At 38.6% G+C, this 21,697-nt stretch overlaps 1 protein-coding gene and 1 pseudogene across 4 annotated transcripts in view; both read right to left on the reverse strand.

Annotated features, from left to right (window-relative positions):
• The window catches only part of PARD3B (par-3 family cell polarity regulator beta), a 1,004,898-nt gene that overhangs the window by 128,361 nt on the left and 854,840 nt on the right, over positions 1–21,697 (reverse strand). The gene's annotated exons all lie outside the window — the stretch shown is intronic.
• On the reverse strand, positions 7,689–9,690 carry LOC131499712 (small ribosomal subunit protein uS2-like; annotated as a pseudogene).

Raw genomic sequence — 21,697 nt, forward strand, 5'->3', positions numbered from 1 at the left:
TCAAGCAAAATTCTCTGGAATGTATCGGTAGAGGTAACTGGAGATCATCAACAAGAGTCAGTGACAAATATTAGGTGTGCAAAAGAGTTACAAAAATGTAATTGCCAACAAGAGCCTTCTCTCTTGGTGGAGCAGCCATATTGGGCTGACTGCAGCTTCTGAATAGTAAAGACCACCTTGTGCCCTTAGAAAGTGTTTGAGGCAGAGACCAGATGGAAGAGACAGTGACTTGTGTGTCCTGGGAAGTCTTTCACCTAGGGGAACTTGGCAAGGAGGCATTTCCTGAAGTAGGATATACTACCTCAATCCTGAGAGACAAGGACCAGAGAAGCCTGTGGGATCACTGACACTCAAGCATCACTGCCGATTAGGGGGAAGAGACAACCGGAGGGAGGCTGCGCTGACTGGGAGGCCAGACAAGTCATATTAGCCCGGGAGGTTGGCCAGGCCAAGAGTGTGACAAGAAAGCTCTGTGATCTTAAAGCTAAGAATGGAGCCACCTGGATTCATTCATTCATTTAATACATATTAATTGAACACCAGATGCCTCAGTAACTACACTGGGATCAGAAACAAAATATAGTTCCTACTTCAATATCTCATTGAAGAAATAAACAAATAATATCTGTGCTAAATCCTGAGTAACACATTGAACTTCACCCAGGGGAAAAAAATGCATAGAGAGAAATGGCACTATGGCCATTTAGAGCAAGGGTCTTGGGTAATGCAACCAAGGTTGTGGGCCTTAGAAAGTTGGGAGGATAAGGACAGCTTTAGAAAGAAAGAGCTTCAAATAGAGAGTTATATTTTGAGAGGCATTTGTAAAAGGCAATGCATGTAGGGAGCAAAAGACAATGTTCCCCAGTTCAGCCACTCTAGCATCCCAGACTGAGCCTTGTCCAGGTTAGGGCAGCGTGTCACAGGGAAAGCACAATGGATCAGAAGAAGTGCTCAAGGAAGGTTGGACCCAACGGCATTTCCTCACTGGGGAAAGGCAGTGCACGGACAGGCCAACCAAAGCTACCCATTCTCATGGATCTTCATAGGAAAGAGTACGGGTGTGTGGCTAAGGGAGATGGAAGCCTCAAGAAGGAACCCTACATCTCTAGCTTGAGCAACTAGGTCACTAATGGTGCTCTATATTGAGGTGTTAGAGTCACAAAACAGCAGTAGTAGGCAAGAAACGTTTGTAATTAAAAAGGGGTATTAATTAAGTGAAGACCAAGTCTGTCATTATAAAATTCTGGAGACATGACATCTTGAGAGGGTGATCAGTTTACCAAGATTAAAAGTTAAACACAAGGAAAGAAAAGGTTCTGCTCTAAAGCACTTTCTTCACTATTCCTGGCTAGAATGAATACCACTGGTAAGGGAGGAAGGATTGCAGTTAAATGAGAATCACATGGGTGTTATACTGTTATAATTAGTCACCTTCTGCCTGAGTTAGCTGTTGACAGATCTTTATATGAGGGGACTACATGTACTCCTGTGTGAAGGCCGGGCTCTATTCTCCTGTCTCAGGTAGACTTTTAAGTTGGGCTAGATCGTTGGTTCTGTCTTCTTCCAGGCAAAACAAGGACAGATCTGGGATGTGATTGGACTTGCATCTTGTCTCGCTCAGCCCATTTTGAGATTACCTCACTGTGTAGCAGCTGACACTTAAGTTGGGGCATATCTCTCTAGACATGGAAAAGGTAGAGCTAACAGATCTGTTCCCTGGGAGTGGAAATTGATTGTTTATGTGTCTTTTTCTTACTCTTGCCGGTAAACTCTGTGAAAGAGAGCAGCAGTTTGGGGTGTAAGATAAGAAAAAGTTTCCTGCCGTGGGAGCTACCCTTAAATGAGAGGGTCTTCCCATTGCCCTGTACTCCATATCGGGAAAACTTCAAATGGAAGCATCAGCCACCATTGGAAGTATGTTGAAGGGATTGTGGTATGTCCAATATGGCAGCTAATAGCCCTACGTGGTTGTTGAAAACTTGAAATGCAGCTGGTCCAAACTGAGATGTGCTGCAAAATGTAAAATACACACCAGATCTTGAAGACTTAATATGAATACAGGAGTGTAAGACAGCTCTATAATAAGTGTTTTGAATACATGTTGAAATTATATTTTGCACAGATTGGGGTAGATAAAACATAGTGTCAAACTAATTTTACTTCTTTAAATGAGGCTACTAAAAACTTAAAATTCTACACGCACTTCCCGTGATATTTCTACTGCACAGACCTGCTGTAAACTAATGTCATGCAGCCCCACTGTCCTGACATCAGGCTGGTCTTAATGATTCTGTTCTTGACTTGACTGGTTCCCACATAGAGAAGAAATTCTCATTAGTTGAGACCATCTTCCCATTTGTTACAACTCAGTGGCATTTTCCCACAATTAATAAACACACTGAGATGCAACCCAACCTCCAGAAAAAAATTTCTTGTTTTCTTTCTTTCACAGTTATAAATGGTTCTAGTGGTATCAACTTTTGTTGTTGTTGTTCAAAAAAAAAGGAATAAATAAGTTAATCTCAAATACTGGCATTCAAACGAAAACACCCAAAAGCACATACTCTAAAAACTTTCATGCAAACTAGTTTCGGGTGCAGGTCAATGGGGATGATATCCTTTTTCAGAGAAGTTAATATTTAGTTAAAATATTACCAATCCACAAATAATACATGATTTTAATATAATGGCCTTTATATCAAATGATGGGATAAATAGAGCCATTGAGACTCTTAATTGAATGGGGTGTGGTGGGAAACATGGATTAGTTATTTGCAGTGAAAAACCTTTTCTTGGCAGGTTTGTAACAGTGCTCGAGAAAAGAAATCCAAATTTATGTCTAACTCATATGTGGAGACGGAGCATCAGAGCATGTTGCTAACGTGCAAGCGGCTTCTCAGAGAGCAGCAAGAGGTCAAAACAGGGACCCTGCTGCAGGCCCAGGGCGGCAGTCACAAAACCAGCATGACCAAAGAAAGCCATACTCTCCCTTCCAGGAAACAGAGCCCGAGCGAGGCTGTGGGATGTTCTGGCCCATTAAGGCATGAGCTTTCTTGGCCATCTCACTGATAGGACGACATGACAGCTGAAACTTCAGAAGGTCTTAAAAAGATTTGCTGCATATTTATTTTAAATGATTAAAACAATGCCAACGAAGCACTGCCTTTTTCTGGTCTGCACCCTCGCTAGTCACAGTGTGGTCCCGGGGCCAGCAGGGCGAGCTGCACCGGGAGCTTGTTAGAAATGCAGAACCTCAGGCCCACCCTGGCCCTCTGGAATCAAAATCTGCATCTTAACAAGATCCCCTGGTGGTTCCCATGCAGTGCTTGAAAAGCCAAGCTTTGCCTTTGTAGAAATACAGTCTCTGTCACAGCTGCTTCCTTTCTGTATGGAGAACCCCACGGAAGGTGACCTCCCGCATCTTACTTTGCTTATGAAAAGAGCACCAGCGAGTTGGGGATCCTGGTTGGAGGTAGCTTCCTACCCATCACTGGTCAATTAATGCAGCTTTTAGCTGCAATTATTGGACATCACTGCTCCCCAGATGCTTCTGGCGTCTACAAACAAGTTTTTACCCCATCCTTTCCATGGCACCGGTTTTCTCCCGGAAGCACCTATTTTCTTTCCTTTTGCATCAAGTTGATTTTTGCCAGAATGGAAAAGCTTTGAATTATCAGTTTTTCTAACGTGAACCACTAATGCCTTTCTTAAAGCAGAAGGTGCTTGCCACTCAAACGCCCATAATTGCAGCAAGAATTGCCTCTGGCCTGGGGACTGTTATTCAGCAGCACTATTACTTCCCACAAGGAAAGGTTATAGATTTGGACTTTTTGCACATGGGGGAACAAAAATGAAATAGGACTCCAGAGAAAGAAAAATAATTTTTAAAAAAGAATTCAATAGTCAACAGCACAGTGGTTAAGTGTCTAGGCTCTGCGTTCGGGGTAACTAGGTGTAAATCTTGGCCCAGCCCTGATGATATCAGGCCAGTTCCTTGTCTCCTCTGCAACTAGGGTTCCTCATTTGAACCTTGGGGACAGTCCTAGTACCACCTGGTCAGGTGGTCAGAAGGTGAGGTGATACATGCAAAGCAATCACTACAGCGTCTGCCATAGCAAATTCTCACTAATGTGTAGTGTTGGCTATTATTATTCATAATCCTTAATTTTATTTCTTATCAACATACATAGTTTGGTTTCTGAGTGACATTAGGCCAAACTTCAGTTGCATTCAACTAAATATGTAGATGCTCTCATTGTCTATAGACCAGGAGGAAAACTATCTGACTTACTAGAAATATAACAAAATCCTACCATTGCAATGGTGCAGGTACACAGCCTCAGCATTATAAGGTACACTGTTGAACCTAGAGCAGCCCAGTGTCGACTAATTAACTTTTCAAGACCTCCAAGGGGTCTCATGGGTGTTTTCCAGGTTTCACCAAGCCAAAGAAGGCTGGAGAAGAGGAAATGGGATTAACTTCTTGATTGGAAGGGTGATTAAACACTGGAACAGGATACCAAGGGAGGCTGCAGGATTTCTATCTCTAGGGAACTTTTAAACAGGAGACACAACTGTCTGGCCTACATGATTCGGGTCTTCTGCCTGGAAGCAGGCAATTGAATGAACTCAAAAGAAAAATTATCTTTAATGTTCATGTTTTTTTAAAAAACAGGCAGAATTAGTTTCCTTTCCAACTTATAGGAAAATACACTCCTGACTGCCCTCCACCCCGAGGTTCCTAGCTCCCCTCCTTGACCACTCTAACTGTCCTTAGCATGGCTGTGATTTACTTGTTCACATGCCTGTGTCTCCTCCACGAGACAACATGGTCCCTGAGGCGAGGGCACGGTTGTTGCATAGGCACACATGGACACCTGATTCAGAAGAGGAGTGGGGTAGCCATTTAATTGCACAGATGGGAAGGCAGTTTAAAGAGTCTTTGAGAAGTGCCAGGGTGGCTCAATTGATTGGGCAACTGACTCTTGATTTTGGCTCAGATCATGAGCTCACAGTTCGTGAGTTTGAGCCCCACATCAGGCTCCATGCTGACAATGAAGAACCTGCTTGAGATTCTCTCTGCCCCTCCTATGATCTCTCTCTCTCTCTTTCTCTCTCTCTCTTTCCCTCTCTCAAAATAAGTAAAATAAACTTGAAAAAAAAGAGAGAGAAAACATTAAAACATATAAAAGAAATAAAAGAACTTTTGATATTTTCCTACACACAACTTTGAGGTAGCTGATTCATTCATTTATTTATTCAATATTTATTGAGGTGAGCTATGACAAATGAATTAAAAAAATAGTTTTATACCACCTCCCATGCACAAGGTAAACCTTCCCCTGAAGAACCCATGGTAGAGCCAGAAGTACACAATCCACTCTTGTACCTCCATGGAGCTAGCAGTTTTAGATTTAAAGAAGTATCCACTACGGGGGTGTCTGGGTGGCTCAGTGGGTTAGGCATCTGACTTCAGCTCAGGTCATGATCTCGTGGTTTGTGAGTTCGAGCCCCACATCGGGCTCTGTGCTGACAGGTCAGAGCCTAGAGCCTGCCTCAGATTCTGTGTCTCCCTCTCTCTCTGTCCCTCTCCCCCTCGCACTCTGTCTCTCTCTCTCCCAAAAAGAAATACACATTAAAAAAAAAAAAAAAAGAAGTATCCACTGCAGGTTGAAAACAATATACTGCAAATCTTGGCCTCTCTCACAGAATTAGAATAGCTTCTTAAAAACCCCATGGGTTTTACCTACTCTAACTCAGAACCATGCAACACGTAGAAAAGAAAGAAAATATGGCTGGCTACCTGAGATGAAGGTTTTAGTACAGATCCCTTCAATCTAACACTTAGCACTAGTCCATTTTCCTACTCGGTAGCTTTTATTCCAAAGGAACATCCCTGAGGCTACCGTTACGGCTGCATGGTGTGTGAGAAGGGTGGGTTTTCCTCCTTCAGGAGGCCCGCTTTGTGAAAATGCTCTCTTGGTAAACAGAAAGGCCACAGTCTATCAGGATTTCAGTTCAGCATGCAAGTGACTGGCCTATAAACATAATTTTTTAACAGCTTTTCTTCAGCAACTCTGACTGTTTAATTAATCTTCAGCCATTAACCATTCATTTAAAATGCCACTTACGAAATCTTAATTTTGCACATTATCAGCTGGTTCACAAATAGCTAACCATGAGCAGAAGCATAATGATCTCTCTCTCCCTGTTCTTAGAACTTACCAAGCTTATAGCCAATTTTGGCTTCTTAATTAACCATATGCATATAAGCACTTAAATTAAATGACAGTTTTTTTTTTTTTCTCAAGAATTAATGTGCAGTGAAATGTTAACACTGACATCATTCTGCTGTCTTTTGAAGGGCTTGAATGCAGGGCCTTGGCCAGGCACTGGCCAGGCCACAAGTACTCTGGATGCCCAAAGGTGATACAGGTGTGAGAATGGTCCTCAGACCAGTTGAGTTCCCCTTGTTGATTTTACTCTTGCAATGATATTATGCATGCATTGTTCGAATTCTTCAACTTTCATCTTTTAAGAAAAATAAGAGAGGTCATCCCCAAGACATTCTTTAGCACTGGGCATTCAGACACAACAAATCCAGCAGCATATTCCTTTTCCGTGGTTGACCCCAATTAGGTGAGTCAGTTCAAACCAAATAAGAGGGCAGGGAAAGATATTCAGGGCAAAAAAATAATTGTCAGCTGACGCTAAAATGACTTTTTCTCTAACTAGGCCTCTGATTATTAGAGCCTACAGGGAAATTACTTGCAATTTTACAGGTGTCAGCTGGGGTCGAGGCCCAAGCTAAAAACTGGGCACAGAATTGTTCAGGATGGTTCATCATAGAACAGGAAGGCTTTGACCCATGAGCCAGTGCCTGGGTCATAGCTGAGATTTGATGGATAGCCCCCATCAAAACCAGCTCCAGTCTTTAGGGACTAGACTATGAGTCTGTAATTGATTTGATTGGTGGCAGTAATAAACATTATATTTTGGAGAATTATGGTAATCTTGGGCATTTTTCTTTTTCTTGTGTCCAAATACAGAGATCCCAAGGACAGGCCTAAAAATAATCACAAATGAAAGTTGTGTTGCATCATCTACTAAAACTCCATGCTCCTGGAATGAGGAAAATTGTTAGAGGGTTTATTAAAAATGTTTTACAACACTGTGGGAGTGAAAATGGGAAAAATAGCAGACCGTTTTCTGAATCACAATGTGAATTGAGATACAACACCTCTGAATTCATTAAACACGTAGTGTAGGAGACACATCGGTGGTTATGAGCCTCCTTTTAGTTATATTATACCTGTGCAAATTACTGAAGCTCGTTTTGACTGAGAATTCATGTGCAGGTGTCAAAAAAAAAAAAAACCCACAACCAAACAAACATTGACTGTAATTAGAAACATAAATGTACTGATTGACGAAAGAACTTAGAACCAAACATGCGCATAAACAATTTGAGTCTCAGCAAACTTGGCATTTTGTAATCCTGTTAGCAATTCAGTTTTTAATCCAAGTAAGTACTTAAAATACAAGCATATCTTGACTCTGCAATTTCTGAGGCTGGATTCCAAGAGAATGACAATTTAGCCTCCTGGAAGACCTTTCAGGCTGAAAGGAATCATGATAGCTTTCCAAAGAACAATGTATAAAATTCACTAAGCTACATCCATTCTGTGATTCCTTCACTGATCATCAATTCATCTAATAAACATGTATTGGGTACCTACTATGTACTAACCTCTGGGAATGCAGATATTGAAGGTAAGTCTTGCTCACAAAAAGGTACAGTCTGGTTAGGCCGATGTGCAGTCACCCACAGAGTTTAGTTTTGATTTTAGTATTTTCCCTTTCAAAAACTCCCTGAGCATTTTCCTTTGAGTTAAGAAAGTAAAGGTGACTGTCAAATTGGTGAAAGAAGGAAGACAACTTAACCTAGTGACTCAACCAAGTACAGAACCCAGGCCACCGGTATCAGTGCCATGGGCAGCTTGTTAGAAATGTCAATTTTAGGGCTCCACCTCAGAACTACTCAGTCAGGAACTTGGTGGTTCAACAAGTCCTCTAGGTGATTCTGATGCAAAGCTCACATTTGAAAACCATTACCATGGATACTTAAACGTTGATCTTTAACTGCAGAAGCATACATGTGTCAGATTAATAAGGCGTCTCCTAGCCCTGAGAGTAAGTGAGGGGTTGGAAATGGGTTAGATTTCTGGGAGTGAGGATGTATGTCCCTGAATAGGCTGAGAATGATGGGTGCCCTGAGATGTGGTGAGGAAAAGGGGGAACCTTTTCTATATTGTGATCTGTGCTACAGCATACCTCTTGGGCCAGTGAAGAAAAGGTACCACACAGACTGATTAACTCATCCTCTTTGTTCTCTGTCTGGTGTTGGCAAGAGAAACTTCTTTCCTTCTTCCCACATGCCAACCTTTCCACATCAGGATTTCCCCCCATGCTGCTCTTCTGTCTGCAATGCTTTCGTTTCCCTTTCACCACCAAACTACTCTTGGCTACTCACTCTTCAAGTCCCAACTTAAATGTCACTTTCTCAGCTAATCTTTCCTGGATCCTTCACGATGTCAAATATGTTTCTAGCACCTGGTGCTTCTCCTTGGTAGTACTTATGATTAAGGAGTATTTAATATTTGTCTTCTCTAGTAGATCATAAGTTCCATGACATTAAGGACTTTGTCCAAATCTCACTCAATAAATATTTGTTGAACGAATGGGGATTTTTTTATTTATTTAAGAAACTGTTTCTTTTCTGTCAACCTTATTTCCAATTTGTTTGCCTTTGTGGAAGAGCAGCTTAAGACCACTTAGTGGTTGCTGCTAAGCATTCAGTGGTCTGAGCAGTGGGAGGTATAGACCAGTCTTCATTGGGGGGCTGAGCACTCCAGTCTTCAGTAGGGAACTTCATGCCTTCAGATCAGCCTGCAACTTCAGGTTGAGTAGCAATGAACTCAGGAGCAGGAGCAGTCCATTCACCCTGAAATTCCTCCTTGGACATAGCCTTTTCAGCAACGGCCTGCTCTTCCTTTTCAATCTCCTCAGGATCTCTGTAGAAGCAGAGATCGGGCATGACCTCCCAAGGGTGTTCATGGGCAATGGTGCCATGCATGTGCAGAACTTCCCAGGTCAGCATCCACCACATAAGACCCACTGAGTGAGCTCCCTTGTTGTTCAGGGATGGCAATGTCCACAAAGCACAGGGGAGAGTCAGTTACACAGACCAATGGTAGGCAGGTTAGCATAAGATGCCTCTATGAGAGGCTGGTAGTCAGCCCTGGCATCAGGAACCACCATAGGCCTTGGCTCTCAGAAGGCTGCCTGGATCTGGTTAGTGAAGGTTCCAGGAGCAAAGTGGCCAGCAACAGGAGTGGTTCTAGTAGCAACAGCAAACTTCAGCGCAGCTCAGTGGCCAGTATTCCTGGATGACATGACGCTGACATTAGCTGGGTTTTCAATGGCAACGATGGCATGGAATGCCAGCAGAGACTTCTCCCAGGTGCCCTTCAGATTTAAGGTAGACACCACCACTTTTCTTTATTGATGTGCTCTTCCATCTGCAAGTCAAGGTTGGTGCCACCTAAGTGGGTTCCTGTTGCAAGGAATTTGAGGACAATCTCCTCCTTCATTTGCAGGACATTAAGGGCTCCTGCAAACTTGTGAAAGGTTCCCGTGAAGCAACAATGGGAACACAAAACAATGCCGTATGGACACGTCCCTGGGTGGAAAGGCCGAATGGGGAGTTATCAAATCATAAATTTTATGGAATTCAAATGAGTATTAAAGAACCATGTTTCCTAATACATCATCAGCGGTAATCCCCTTTTCTTATATTTTTAGCTATTTCTATTTTCTACTTCCTTGCCTGATGGATCTAGTAAAGGAAAGGGCATCTTAACCAACAGTGGCAGAAAAATGAGAAAAGAAATGGCTAACATTTGTTTGAGCACTTAATATGAGGCAGCTAGTATTATAGGTTTGAGCTGCATTAACTCTTCAAGTATCTAAAAATTCTATGAGACATGGTATCATTTTTTACCCTGGAGGTGAAGAGAGGCTCTGAGGTGTTAGATATTCTAGTCAAGGACCACAGAGTGGTAGAATTCAGATTTACACCTACGATTCGTACCCAACTTCAAATTCTATGCTTTGACCACTAGAAGAAAGATAATCATCTCAAGAGAAGTAATAAACTGACAGTTAAATACTGTTCAAGGGGCAACACAATATATGCAAAAGGTCTTAATACTGAGCATATATTAACTGTTCAATGAATACTATTATTAGATACCATCATCATCATCATCACTTCCCTCATCCTTAGTCTTGAAAATCCTCATAAATATGCTTCTAGAGCCTAAAACCCACATCTGAACAGATTCTGGACATACTTTATTTGATAATAGTTAAGTTTGGAGAAATCCTCTCACAGACAAAAAAAGACCCAAAAGGAAATTTATGAACTGAGCCTCTTCAAAAGTATAGACTCAAATGATATGAAAATTACCATTGAAGTCTACTGCTTTACATTTTTTGCTTCCCAGTAAATCGGTTTTGAGACTTGGAAATCACATACGCTTGTGAAAGTTGTTTTCCAGACTCTAAACTGGAATAAGGCACATTACAAGCCTTTTGGTACTATAATGTCCCAAGGTTCTAAAACACTTAGATCTATATCTGCTTCTTGTTCTTGGCATTTCTCAATTTTTGCTCACTTAAGTCCCCAGAAAAACCAGTTTTTAAGACACTTGCCAGCTTTCGCCAATACCGGCCTCACTATCAAAATACAAAGGCAGGAACAAAGCTGCAGCGAGCAGAAGCCATGCTAGAAGTGGAGCGCCACCGGATTAATTCTTTTTATGGAAGAACGGAGACATTACCTGCAAGAGAAAACAAACCTATCCTTCCTCTTGCTCAGTACGGTCCCTGAAATGGTGACGACGGCCTGGAGGGTCTCTGAGCGAGAGCATGGTAGGGAGAGACACTGTTTGGAAATGCTATTAATGTAAAGGTTCACAAGACCAATGCTCAAGAGCACAGAGTGACTGCTCTTCTGTGGGGCATCAACAAGAAAGACCAACATGAAAAACACTGAATGCTAATGCTAATGACCAATCTCTTCTACACCTTGCCCCAAATCAGTATATATTTAAATTCAAATCTGAAATTGTTTATGAGTGCCTACTCTGTACCAGACCCTATACATGTGGCCTTCATACATAGTAGTACGTTCAGTCCATTAATAACAAAGTGTATTAACTATAAATTTACATTGTCATAACATTAACACTTAACATTAAAAATGGATATGGGAGTTCCATTTTTGATAATGGTAGAATAGTCTGCTGCATTCTCACTTTCATGAGAAGAACCAGAATAGCTGGACAAACATGAGGAAAAAACCTGCTTGAAGGCATTGGAGAATGAAAGGAGCCAGACCTTGAGGGACCAAGATTGATTCTGACATGTAGATAAGCACACTGAATCAAGCTTAATATCCTGTGGTACTTTTCTCTGCAAGTTTTTTGCTAATTCATAAGTGGCATAGAATCAGATGCTAAAAAAAAAGAAAAAAAAAGAAAAAATGAGAAGAGCTTAAAGGCTAAGGGACTTGGAGACTAAGAAGAGATTTTGACATTCTCATAAGATTGGCAAGATAGAAATTAGAGTCCATGGTCTACTTAGAAAGAAGGGTCTGGTAAACAACTCAGATTTATAGTTAGGAAAACAAAAAATACATCCCAGGAGTATGGGTAAACGACAAATAGAGTACCCTTTACAACAACTAAAATCCAGCTTCCAGTCATCTAAATCTCAGACGAGAATAAATCAATATGGCCCTAAACTGCCTGGCAGAAACAAAATAAGTCCTCTCTGGAAAAATAACGTTGGCCTGACATTATTTCTACAATTTTCAAGCACTATGTCTAGCATTCAGTCAGTGTACACCAGGAGATAGGACCAAAGGACTGAAAACAAAGTGGAAAATCAAACAATAGCTAATTAAGATACTTCTATGATTAGGCATGGTCTCAAAATAACTGTAATTGATATAGTCAAGAAAAAGATGACAAGATGGAGACTTTCATCACAGAAGTATAATCTCAGGGTAAATTAAATGGACATGTTAAAACTGAAAACTACCATAACTAAAAATAAGAGCTCAATAGATGGGTTTAATAGAAGATTGGACACAGCTGAAGGCAAGATCAGTACACTGGAAGACAAGGCATTCAAAAATAACCAAACTGGATCAAAGGTTTAAAAAAAAGAAGAAGAAGCACAGAACAGAGAGCAAAAAACATGTACCTGTATAGAAAGATCTAATATTTTTGCATCATTAGAGTACCAAAAAAAGAGAGAATTGGACAGAAACAACAGTTGAAGAGATATTGGCTGAGAATTTTCCAAAATTGATGAAAGATAGATTTAAGAAGCTCTACAAACCCTTACCCAGTTTTAAACACAACAACACGTATGCACATGCACACATATGTAAAGCACATTTTAGTAAAACTGCTGAAAACCAAAGACAGGGGAAAACTTTAAAGCAAGTGAAGACAAAATGTACATTATCTTCAAAGGAGTAACTGACAACAGACTTTGGTGAAGACACTGAAAGCCAGAAACAATGGAATGCTATTTTTAAAATGTTGAAAGAAGAAAAAGATCTGATAACTAGATACCCAGAGAAAATACTCTCAAGAAGTAAAGAAAAAATTAATAAAAACATTTTTTAAAGGAAATAAAAACTGAGAAGATGTGCTACATTACAAGAAATACTAGGGAAGTCATAAAGGTTAAAAGGAATAATATTCTAGATGGCAGCAAAGATATCCAGAAGGAAATAAAGAAAAATAGATATAGTTAAATAGTTACCATATAAAACAATAATTACAGTGCACTTTATGGCTCAAAACATATGTATATTTAAAATACATGAAAATATAGCCTAAAAAATAGGAGGGGTTAAATGTTGTTGAAGTATTCCAAGTTCTACACGTTGTTTAGGAAATGAAAAAAGTACAATAAAGCCTTGGATTGTGAGTAACTTGTTCCGCAAGTGTTCTGCGAGATGAGCAAACGTTTATAATACATTTTAACTTGATAAATGAGTGATGTCTTGCAATGCAAGTAGTATGTGATGCTGAACTTCACATGATCACAACTGAACCAATGGTTCTTGTCACTCTCTCTTGCTGCGGGATTGTGGGTGATCATCTCCCATGCTTTGATGCTTCATCTCAGGCCGCTGTGTTAGGTAGAAATCAGTGATTTTTCAGAACTTTGGAAGGTGCCCACAACTGGAACTAGTGTATTTTTTGTCACTTCAAAGCATCTATGGACAGTCCTTTGCTTTTCCATAGAAGAGTAAACTTAGGAATTCTTTGCTTCATTCTAGGTCAGGCTGACTGCAGATATAGACTCTTTCCTCTGCTGCCTTATTGTCATTTAAATTTAACATAGTATATGACAAGAGTTTATTAATACTGTACTGTAGTCAACATCTGAGTGAGCATATACAATGGTCCCCATGCATAAAAAGATTCCATGGAGCCAACAGATAGCAGTGATTCTGTTAGTGATAGTGAAAGTCGTCCTATACAGTAACCCTCTTCTTTCTTGTCTCCCTCACACCAGCCACGAAAGTTTTTAAAGGTAAGTGCAGGTTTGTTTATTTTTCTTCATATTTTGCATTCTCTTTATTATTTTGTGTTATATCACAGTATTGTAATCATCTTTATATGAATATTTGGAATGAATCATCTGAGTTTCCATGATTTCCTATGGGGAAATTCACTTTGATATACAGGTGCTTTGGATTACAAGCATGTTTCTAGAAGGAACTATGCTCACAAACTAAGGTTTTACTACACTACTTTATTTTGAAATACAATAAATGAAGAATGCATCTTTTGAGTATTAAAGGAACTAAAAGGAGGGTAGAAGAATGCATAACAAACTCACAGAGGTTACATAAAATTGACTCATATAAAATTCTTGGTTAAAACATTTTAAAAAAGGAAAAAAAAGGAGAGAAAAATAAACATAGAATAGGTGGAAAAACAGAAAATAGAGAATAAGTTAGAGATTTAAACCAAATTATATCTGTAGTATCATTAAGTGTGAAACAACTAAATACTACAATTAAAATATAAATTGACTGGATATCAAAACAAAATCTATTATATGCCTCTTTATAAAAGACATACTTTAAATGCAAGGATCCAGAAATGTTGAAAATAAAAAGATGAAAAATATATACTAAACAAATATTAAGCAAAGAAAGATGGTACAGCTATATCAATATCAGACAGAGTAGACTTTGAAGCAGTAGTCATTACTAAGAATAATGTAATAAAGGGTTAATAATGTAGTAAAGGGTCAATTCTCCAGGAATACATGACAACCATACAGTTTTATGAAACTAATAACAAGGTTCAAAATATAGAAAGCAAAAGTTGACAAGACTAAAAGGAGAAATGAATACATCCACAACCATAGGAGGTTATTTTAATTTTAAAACAGAAAGTAAAAAATCTACGGAGCATATTCTCTGACCAAAATGTGATAAAATCAAGAACAACAACAAAAAGGAAAATCTCCCATTATTTGGAAATGAAACAACACACTTCTAAATAATCCACGGATCTTGGGGCGCCTGGGTGGCGCAGTCGGTTAAGCGTCCGACTTCAGCCAGGTCACGATCTCGCGGTCCGTGAGTTCGAGCCCCGTGTCGGGCTCTGGGCTGATGGCTCGGAGCCTGGAGCCTGTTTCCGATTCTGTGTCTCCCTCTCTCTTTGCCCCTCCCCCGTTCATGCTCTGTCTCTCTCTGTCCCAAAAAAAAAAAAAAAAAAAAAAAAAAAAAAAGTTGAAAAAAAAAAAAATAATCCACGGATCAAAGAAGGTTCAAGGAAAATTAAAAAACAAACAAACATTGAACTGAATGAAATACAAGCACAGTATGTCAAAATACATAGGATACAGCTGAAGCAGAGCTGGAGAGAAGTTTATAGCATTAATGTTTCCATTAGAAACATTCCATAAATGTCTCCATTAGAAAAAAAAGAAAGTCCCAAATACAAAATCTAAACTCCTTATTTAAGAAACTAGAAAAAAGAGAGAAAAAAAGACAACAAAGCAAGTATAAGGAAGGAAATAATAAAGAACAGAAATCAATAAAACTGGAAACAAAAATAATAGAGGAAATTAATAAAACAAAATAAATAGTTGGTTATTTGAAAAAGTCAATCAAATTGACAGCTCCAACAAGACTGACAAAGCAAAAAAAGAGAGAGGACACAAATTACAAATGTCAGAAATGAAACAGAGGGTGATATAACAGGGTCTGCGGTTCAATAAGGGAACATTCTATCAACAGAACAATAAGGAAATGCTAGGAACAACTCCATATGTAAATTTGACAACTTAAATGGACCAACTCCTGGAAAGGGGAAGCTACCATGATTCACACAACATGACATAATTGGAGTAGTCTTGTAATTATTAAGGACATTGAATTATAATTAAAAACCTCCCAAAAAAGAAATCTCTAATCCTAGATGGTTTCTCTGGAGAATTCTACCAAACGTTTAAAGAAATAACACCAGTTATATACAATGTCCTCCAGAAAAAAAAGAGGTAACACTTCCCTTCCCATTCAATGAAGCCAATGAATCCTGGTATCAAACCCAATGAGAGTACAAAACAAAAGAAAAGAAAACAATAGACCAATATCTTTCATGAACATAGATGTAAAAATTCTTATTAAAATATTAGCAAATGAAATTAAGTAATACACAAAAAGAATTACATATCATGACCAAATAGGTTTTATTCCAGGATGCAAGGCTGGCTCAATGTTTGCAAAACAATAAATGTAATCTAAAATGCTAACAGGCTAGAAAAGAAAAATCATATGATCATATAAGATGAAGCAGAAACATCATTTGACAAAACTCAACATCCATTTATGATGAAAAAAACCCTCATAAAACTAGAAACCAAGGATAATTTCCTCGATTTGATAAATATATATACAAAAAAACCTAAGTGTAGCATGATATTCAATGGGGGAGAGATCGTATGCATTTCTCCTAAGATCAAGAAGAAGTCAAGAATATTTGTTCTCACATTGCTGTTCAACATAGTACTGGAAATTCTAGCCAGTGCAATATGGCAAGAAAAGGAAATAAAAGGCCCAAAAGATATAAAAAGAAGAAATAAAGCTTATGTTCACACAAAAACCTGCAGATGATTATTTATAGAGTTCTAGTTGCAGTAGCACCAAACTGGAAACAACTAAAATTCTCTCAATAGGTAAATGATTGAACGAATTGTGGTGCATCCATACCATGGAATATTACTCAGCAATAAATAGGAATGAACTACTGATACCTGTGAGAGCTTGGATGGATCTCAAGGTCAACAGGTTATGTGAAAAAAGCCAGTCTCAGAGGTTACATTGTTCCCTATTTATTTCATTCCATTTAGGTAGTATTCTAGAAATGACAGAATTATAGAGCTGGGAAACAGATTAGTGGTTGCCGAGGGTTGGGGATGGTGGAAAGAAAGGTGTTTAACTATAAAGGGATAGCATGGGGAATATCTCTGTGGTGATTAAATAATTCTGTATCTTGTCAAATTCCTGGTTTTCATATTATACTATAATTAATTATATTGATGTAACTATAGTTACACTTCACTAAGAAAACTTAGTGAAGAGTACAGGGATTTCTCTGCACTATATTTGCAACTTCCCGTGACTTTATAAAAAGTTCAGAATAAAGAGTTAACAATAACTATGACTATATAAAATGTGACTATATGTAATAACTATAAGCATATGGTTATGAAAAAATAAATAAAAATACATGAAGTCATATTGGCCCACCAAATTAAAAAACAAAACCAAAAACTACTAAATGGAGAAGAAAGAGCTGTTTAGAATTTTCTACCCAACTTCAGTTCATTCCTAGGTGATTCCTAGTAATCTTAATGATAGAATGATGTAAATGCCTAGATACTAGCATATATAATATTAACTTAAGCTTGAATGATTCTTATTAACTGACAGATGCTTTTTTGTATATATCTGTATATAGTATGTATATATGTAGTTAAATCCTTGTAACAGTCTTATGTAGGCACTATACTTATGCTCACTTTATAGATGAGATAACTAAGCTAGTGAGAAGCTACAAAATCAGTAGAGAAAGTGGCATAAGAATATCCAGTCAGGCTTTGCTCTGGCTCGGGCCCAGACCACCTACTGACCTTGATGTAGAAAGTCCACTGTATTTGCATTGAAGAGAATATTCCTCCCAGCCTTGTGCTCAGAGATGTTAGCAATTTGGAAAGTGAGAGGCTGAGTAATGACCAAGTTTGAGGGAATCCAGAGTGCTTGCTCGGGATTAATTAAAAGTCTGTGTAAAGTTACATCTCTTGAATTCTATTTCTGGATGGGTTCATATCAATCCTCAGTCAGCTCTCCAGAGGGGATGGTATTCCACCACATATAAATATTAAAACATCTCTTTAAGATGTTGGATATTTATGAGTACTAACATTAAAACTATCTTTTACTGCCCTTTCTCATCCCGCTGATTATTTAGTGTTTGAAAAGATAAATACAGGAAAGCAATTGACCTAACAATGGCCTATACCTGATTACACATTGCATTAAATACAGAAATTATAAAGAGGGCACTTTGGAATCTGTCTTTAACATCAGCAAAGACTGTAATGAAAAGGTATGTGGCTTAGCCTAATAGATTAATGCAAACCACAGGTCACAAGAGGCCTGGAGTAAGTGTGGTAGATTAACACAAATCTAGCACTACTACAGAGAGGTAAGTCAAGGCCCAAGGATTCTGATATGTCTTTGTACCTCCATAGCCTTGAGTAGAGTGCTTTGTACATGATAGGCATCTAATATTCTTTTAATGGAATGAATGAATGAATGAATGAATGAGGGACAGAAGAATGTCTGGCAGGTGAGGATTTTTACTGTAATCTACAGTAACAAATGAATTTTGCATCATGTCCCAGTACTCAGCTACATACATACCCTCTCTATATATGCACGTGTACATTTTACATACACATAGAATCTAATTAAAATTATTAAATAATTCTTATAGTTATTATAAGCTATGCAGTGATCTTTTCTATCCTATTTTCTTAAAAAAATGTTGATTGATTTCAAGGTGTACTCATAAGTTACAACCTGCAGTTTGAAGAACCCAGCATAGGTGGAAGCTGATGCATGGGTTTTGGATTTATATCTGGGTCGAAACACTGGCTATGCGAACTTATTACTTGTGTCACCATAGGCAAGTGTCTTAATTTTTCTGAGCTTCCAGTGTCCCATAAGTTACAACCTGCAGTTTGAAGAACCCAGCATAGGTGGAAGCTGATGCATGGGTTTTGGATTTACATCTGGGTCGAAACACTGGCTATGCCAACTTATTACTTGTGGCTCCATAGGCAAGTTTCTTAATTTTTCTGAGCTTCCAGTGTCCCATAGGTTATCTACATTTGTTACTTCTGAAAGCTGACAATTTAGTTACAGACAAGTCTAGCATAATCCCAAGAGTAGGGCTCTCAGAAGACGGAAAAGAAAAAAATTAATGAGAACACCAAGTTTTCTATTCTCTTTCTAAAGCACAAATGTGAACATGACATTCCTATTTCAAGGGTTCCCTGTCGCTCTTGAACTAGAGACTGAATGTTTTATCTTAGACGATAATGACATTTAAGAGTATGGCTTATGTTGACCTTCATTTCTTGCCTCCAGCTGGCCTAATTGACATACCACAGTCTATATATTCTGATACATGTAGTTCTGTAAATGCACCATATTTTCTCTTTGGCTCTTTGCACATGCTCTTCTACCTGCTCAATAAATTTCTGCTTAGATTCCTTCAGAGAGCCTTCTTTGACCACCCAGATCTGCATTCAGTGCCCCTCTCAAGTGCTCCTATAGCATCTTTGGCCAACCCTTATTATAGCATACCACCATTAATATTACAAAATATCGGCTGTATTCCTCAAGAGGACAGAAGACTATATTCTGTTCTATTCTTTTGTGTTATTTATATGTGTAAAGAAATTCTGCACACTCCCTCCCACCTCCTCTTGGTAAACTGGGTAAGTTAGATAAATATATCTTAAGGATCAGGTCATTTGTTTGAAAAACAGTTAAGTCAGTGCTTAAATGACAGCTTTAAGAAATAAGAGTAACCCTTTGGCAAGCATTCCTCAAACGTGTCCACTTACTACTAGTGGTTGAAGATGGCAAGGGGGTGGTGGTCTTGCAGATGGATGGTCACTAAGTACTAACCCCCCTGGTCTAGCTCATGTATAATAAAGGAGAAGGTTATCTACATTTGTCACCCCTGGAAGCTGACAACTTAGGCAGACACAAGTCTAGCATAATCCCAAGAGTAGGGCTCTCAGAAGATGGAAAAGAAAAAAATTAATGAGAACATCAAGTTTTAAAGAGAGGGGATGGAGGAAAGTAGAGTTAATGGTATGTCAGTTACTATTAGCACTTATCTGGTCATAGAGATTCTTTCATTAAGAGATTTCTCATTATTGTTTAAAAGTCACTTAAAAATTGATGGTAATATGTTCTAAGGAAAAAAACGGATTGCTTTGTTCAACTGATGAATTTTAACTCTCTATGGAAACGGCATTTGTCACTGGCATTCCCAAAGTAAAATGAGATCGCTTTGGCTCTGTTTGTAGAAACTAAAAACACATCTCCAAGTCATCTACTGTATTTATTGTTCAAGTCCCCGCACACAGCCTCACAAAACTGTGAGTCAGAAATGAGACCAAAAAGCCGTTAAACTAAAATAAAAGGAAAAGGAAAAATCACTAGAAAGGGGTTGGGGACAAACACCAACAGAGGCATGAGCTGTGTATGACTGAGTCATGCCTCCATGAAGTGCCAAATCTCTGGAATCAAGAAACTAGATATCAATTATTCTGCATTGTTCAAATAGCACAAGATATTTTCACACCCAGCTGTTCACACCTGGCTAGGAAGCTTTCCTACTAACACTCTTTTTATCCTTCATCACCCTGATCTTAGAATTTCCCAAAACATACTTTTCAGTGGTTATGAAAACCAAGAATGTATGTCCCCCATCTGCTTTACTCAAGTGATATTAGAAGTTACTCAGACTGATATATTTTGGTCTCAGCTATAAAAGAGGGTCTACATAATAAGGATAGCCTCCCACAGGAAGTTAATAATATATTTGAACAGAGTGCAGTGTAGCATTAATCTATAACTTTTGCATTATTAATGGAAGTGAAAAACAAAGCAGAAAAGTCATCTAGGGGTAATCTGTTTGTGGTAGACGCAACGGGATGGCTCCCTACAAGCTACTTGCAACTCCTTTCTCTCTTGTCTTTGTTTACTGAGGATGAAATACTCTGTCTCAATATCCTCTTGAACCTGGAAGAGACTTTTGAATATAGTTTTTCCTATTGAGAAGGTGTTGGGGTCTTCTGGGAAATTTTTTCAAAGGGATGGACTTGACTGGCATATTCCATTGGCTATTTGTGCCTTTCTTCTTTGAAAGTGGACATGAAGCCTACAGTTGCAACAGGGTTCTTAGAATCATGATGTAACATGGAAAAACAATCTAACTACTGGGGAAAACAGAGGAAAAAAATGGAAAGAAGTCACTAATGAGGCCTGAACCACCTAAATTCTTTAAAGGGTGAAAGAAATGCATCAGTTGAATTTTTGGTTGTTTACAGCCAAATGGGATAGGACTTCTGGAGCTCACAGGAACTGGGCTTGTCATATTCAATAGTCAACTATTGAGTTCAAGTGGGAACTAAACAGATTCAAGTAGCAGGAAGATAACGTTAGTTCTGATGGCAAGCTTAGGGACATCTAATGAGGTAGGTATGATTTTTAACAAGCAGTTGACAAAGTAGGTAAGTGTGTAATAGCTATGCTCTTCACATGACAGATGTGAATCTGTGATTCTGTGGCAAATGACTGATCTAAAAGAATCTGAGCCATTTTCTAGTTTTCATGCCTTTTAAACTCTTGTTTTCTTTTCTGTCTCTACTTTTTAATTCTTATGATTGAAATACAGCAGCGAGAGTTTTGGATGGGATTAGGAATTAACTATCAACCATGTGACCGTGAAACAGATAGAATCTAACAAGTTCCTAAACCCAGGACTTCAGGGGTCAACAGCTAGATATAATCAATCACCTTCCTAAATAGTTGTATTTAGTTCAATAACTTTCTTTATAGCCCAATAATATATAATATCGTCCAATAATATGTAGTCTAATGACCTTATTAAATAATTACAGTCAATATTTATTAAACCAGGCACTGGGATAATCTCATTTATTCCACAAACAATCCCATAGGAAATAGGGTATACTCATTTCTTCATTTTACAGTGAGGAAACTGGGACTTTGAAAAATTAATACATTTGAACCACGTTCCTAGAAAGACCGATACACCATCTCAGGTCTTTCCCAAATTGAATGCATATGTAATTCCATAATTTTTATAATATGTCCTTTATGTACCTCTATTCTAGTGGAACACATTATACTTTAATTATTTGTTTATGAGATCGTTTCAGCTGTTAGACCAAGTTCCTTGAGGGTAAGGATAGTTTCTAA

The sequence above is a fragment of the Neofelis nebulosa genome, chromosome 2, assembly GCF_028018385.1.
Source record: "Neofelis nebulosa isolate mNeoNeb1 chromosome 2, mNeoNeb1.pri, whole genome shotgun sequence".
Lineage (NCBI taxonomy): Eukaryota > Metazoa > Chordata > Mammalia > Carnivora > Felidae > Neofelis > Neofelis nebulosa.